A 4,993-nucleotide genomic window follows, 5' to 3' on the forward strand; every position below is an offset into this window, starting at 1 on the left:
CGGCTTTTGTGGAGCGATGGGTAACGATGCTTCGTGGGTGACTGTTGTTGATGTGTGCAGAGGGTCCCTGTGTGCAGAGGGTCCCTGGTTCGTGCCCGGGTATGGGCTAGGGGACGGTCTAATGTTATACTGTTAAATTGGTGCCGTGACCCGGATCACTGGTTGCTGCGGAAAAGGAGGAAGGTCAAAAGGGGGGTGAGTGTAATGGATGGCTTAGTTAGCGGTGCGCGCTGAATAGCGTTTCAATTCACACTTAAATTCACACAGGACATCGGATAAGACAGGAGAAGTACTGCAGATATAACAAACTGACCCTAGCCCCCCGACACATAAACTACTGCAGCATAAATACTGGAGGCTGAGACAGGAGGGGTCAGGAGACACTGTGGCCCCATCCAATGATACCCCCGGACAGGGCCAAACAGGAAGGATATAACCCCACACACTTTGGATTACAAAAATATATTGTTTACTACAGTGTCATTCTGATATTTTTCCCACTCCTTTCTTTTTGGATTTTAAAATATTTTTTACATCTGATTTTTTTCAGATCTAAATGGTTAAAAGACCAATTAGTACATTTTAAGATCAGAAGTGTACTGCCTGTGTAAACGCAGCAATGGTCATCTTGGCCCTGTTATAATAGCATTGCTGAAAATGTCTCTTCATATGCTCCAGCTACTTTATCTGCGACTGGTGAAAGTCATGCCATATGGGCATATATAGCACTTGTCTGAGAGGTAGGTTAAAGTATAAAGATCAATATTGTAAACTCAGCAAAAAAGAAACGTCCCTTTTTCAGGACCCTGTCTTTCAAAGATAATTTGTAAAAATCCAAATGACTTCACAGATCTTCATTGTAAAGGGTTTAAACACTGTTTCCCATGCTTGTCAATGAACCATAAACAATTAATGAACATGCACCTGTGGAACGGTCGTTAAGACACTAACAGCTTACAGACGGTAAGCAATTAAGGTCACAGTTATGAAAACTACACTAAAGAGGCCTTTCCACTGACTCTGAAAAACACCAAAAGAAAGATGCCCAGGGTCCCTGCTCATCTGCGTGAATGTGCAGATGTGGCCAGGGCAATAAATTGCGTTGTTCATACTGTGAGACGCCTAAGACAGCGCTATAGGGAGACAGGCCGGACAGCTGATCGTCCTCGCAGTGGCAGACCACGTGTAACAACACCTGCACAGGATCGGTACATCCGAACATCACACCTGCGGGACAGGTACAGGATGGCAATAGCAACTGCCCGAGTTACATCAGGAACGCACAATCCCTCCATCAGTGCTCAGACTGTCTGCAAATAGGCTGAGAAAGGCTGGACTGAGGGCTTGTAGGCCTGTTGTAAGGCAGGTCCTCACCAGACATCACCGGCAACAACGTTGCCTATGGGCACAAACCCACCGTCGCTGGATCAGACAGGACTGTCAAAAAGTGCTCGTCACTGACGAGTCGTGGTCTGGTTCACGTTTATCGTCGAAGGAATGAGAGTTACACCGAGGCCTGTACTCTGGAGTGGGATCGATTTGAAGGTGGAGGGTCAGTCATGGTCTGGGGCGGTGTGTCACAGCATCATCGGACTGGGCTTGTTGTCATTGCAGGCAATCTCAATGCTGTGCGTTACAGGGAAGACATCCTCTTCCCTTCCTGCAGGCTCATCCTGACATGACCCTCCAGCATGACAATGCCACCAGCCGTACTGCTCGTTCTGTGTGTGATTTCCTGCAAGACAGGAATGTCAGTGTTCTGCCATGGCCAGCGAATAGCCCGGATCTCAATCCCATTGAGCACGTCTGGGACCTGTTGGATCGGAGGGTGAGGGCTAGGGTCATTCCCCCCAGAAATGTCAGAAAACTTGCAGGTGCCTTGGTGGAAGAGTGGGGTAACATCTCACAGAAAGAACTGTCAAATCTGGTTTAGTCCATGAGGAGGAGATGCACTGCAATACTTAATGCAGCTGGTGGCCACACCAGATACTGACTGTTACTTTTGATTTGACCCCCCCTTTGTTCAGGGACAGATTATTCCATTTCTGTTAGTCACATGTATGTGGAATTTGTTAAGTTTATGTCTCAGTTGTTGAATCTTGTTATGTTCATACAAATATTTACATATATTAAGTTTGCTGAAAATAAACGCAGTTGACAGTGAGAGGACATTTCTTTTTTTGCTGAGTTTATATAGTAGTAAAACATATCATAGTAAAACGTGTTTACAAGAGTCCTGTTCTCAAACTATGTGTCAAACGATTTCATGAGAAAATGTTCCTTCTGTTAGGGTGTGGCCATATCCTTGGATGAATCTCAATAGTTGTAGAAGAACTTGTTAGGCACTTTATTAGGCTACACCCTAACAGCATTGTAAACAAGCATTCTTAAAACACCTACACAAATGTTCCAACCCTGAATGATTGACTACTGGCTCTTTGCCACTTGAAATACAACATTGCGTGCAGTTCTGCATCCGCCTCACAAACAAAGTGAAACTAGGCCTGAGCTGTGCTGCAGACTGCTGTATCAGTCGCTAATACAGGACTTTTAAAGGCCCCCGTGCACTACTTTCGTGATTTTTCTCTTGTGATTTTTAGGGAAGTGCTGCAGCACCCTCACTTCCTGCAGCTATGGTTGTGCTGAAGGATGGCATATGCTCTAAAGCAGTGGTTCTCAATCCTGGTCCCGGGGACCCAAAGGGGTGCACAGTTTTGTTTTTGCCCTAGCACTACACACCTGATTCAAATCATCAACTCATCAAAAGGCTTTTTGTGCTAGTGCAAAAACAAAAAATGATTGAGGATTGAGAACTTCTGCTCTGAAGTGTTGTCATGTTAGTCACGTACATTACACCTAATCTCGTTCACAAACACTTCCACCCAAACACACGGAAGGTTTGGTGGACCAACGCATCAAACTTGGCCTTTATTAGTTAGGCTTAGGTTTCAAATCATATTTTAAGAAAATTAATTGTGGAAATAGGCAGGGTTTAGCCATAATTATGACTTTTTGACTGTTTAGTGACTATGACAAATACTTTTCTCAGTAAGGTCACTCGTAAAGAATTCTATGGTCACCAACTTTGAATGGTTGATATCCCAGGCTTTTGTGTGCAATAGCCTGGGGACATTACATAAAAAACTACTTACCTTGATGAAAGCCCCAACCTAAAGAAATTGAGTGTCTTTCTCCTGAAATCAAGTTAGTTGTTCCTCAGTACACAAACACAACAAAAACGAGCCCTATTGCACGGTGCTGGGCCCAATCAGGTCTTTGACACATTCACCCACTCCCCCGCTAAAAGGTCAGCCACAAAATATTGGCACCAGTCTAACAGGTTGTAATCAGGTTGTAATCAAGACCTCGCCTCCAGCATGGGAACAGAAGAGGAATACCTGGTGCGGTAGTCTCATCTTGGTTCTGACACACACACACACACACACAAACAAGCTTTGCAGGTCCATCAACTCATTCAAATACCTCTCACAACCTACAGTAACCTGTGGATCATGAGAGAACCTTAAAATCAGCTTTACTTGAATAGCTTATTTATTGACACTTTATGTAGTGTCCTGTAATACTTAGTTTGAAGTGAGACACCTTCAGTCTTTCATAACAAATACATAAAGACTCTATATCACATGGCCCTGTACTTACTATAAAGTCAAACACCTTTGGTCATTCAGAACACATACATAAAGGCTTAATGATGTAAACACAAAAGGTATTAACACTTAGTGATAATTCTTTAACAGCTTAAACAAATAAACATTAAAGACATGTTTAAACCATACTGTAACGACCCTGCCGAGGGTCATTACAATACTTTTTTATTTTACCTTTATTTAACTAGGCAGGGCAGTTAAGAACAAATTCTTATTTACTTATTTCCTTTTATTTGTCCATTTTTAAAACAATAAAAATTCATGAAGTTTCAAAAAGCCTGCAATGCAATTACATTGATCATTACACAGGGCTGTGAATAGTGTAGCTTGTCACTGAGCTGGTGGATGAATGGTTATTGCCTCTTGTAGCGACCCGCACAGACAGCTGTGTGTTATGTGCTAGGCTAGGAGGTGGTTGTGTTGTACTGACCAGTACCCGGTGTTCGCGGGGTCCGACATGTCAATCAACCTGCTATCTGCCAATCACGGGAATGCCTGGAATGTTCTGATGCCGGGCATCCTGGTGGTTGGCGGAGTGGCGTGGAGGGGGGGTTGGGCATTGGAAGTTAAGACCAGGTTCAGCCTTTGTTCTCTCTCTCTCTTACATCTGGGCTTCACAAGAGAAGGTCACGGTTGGATTGTGGGTTATCTGTCATCTATTTGGCGTGTGCTACGGCCCAAACAGTAGCCTGTGTAAAGTTGGTTCAATAAACCGTCAATTCGCAAACTCAAGCCTCTGTCTGGACAATTGTTCATTTATGATCTAGTCAGGTCATTACATTGGTGTCAGAAGTAAAAACGTTGATACAAGTTAGCCAGCTAGCTAGCTGACTTATGTGGCTAGCTACCGTAGGTGAGAACGGGGATTGAAAATGCTTCGAGGGAATCCGAAAGTGAAGGTGGAGGTAGGGGACGATTATGGCCAAGGAGGTGCGTGTGAATGGACGTCGGGGTTCTGTCTGAGGAGATCGCCAGGGCGTCGGAGCGCAGAGGCCGCTTGAGGGAGGACGTTAGAGTGATGGTGGCTGAAGCGGGCATGAGTGCTTCGTCGAGTGTATTTCGCGCGGATTCTGGTGGGCGGACCGAAGTGGCGACGTCGACGCGGCGTGACGAGGAATCTGGGGCTCAGGATGTAAACAAACATGGCGGCGCCCAGTTCCCGGCTGCGTCCGTATCTGTTAAGACCCCGAAGTATTCCGGTAAGGCGGATTGGGAAGCTTTTCATGCTCAGTTTGAACTGTTAGCTCATTTTAGGGGTGGTCGGATGAAGAAAGGGCACTGCAGTTGGCTTTATGCCTCACGGATGAAGCTCTGTCCTGTTTGAT

Source organism: Oncorhynchus nerka, linkage group LG4, assembly GCF_034236695.1.
Source record: "Oncorhynchus nerka isolate Pitt River linkage group LG4, Oner_Uvic_2.0, whole genome shotgun sequence".
Lineage (NCBI taxonomy): Eukaryota > Metazoa > Chordata > Actinopteri > Salmoniformes > Salmonidae > Oncorhynchus > Oncorhynchus nerka.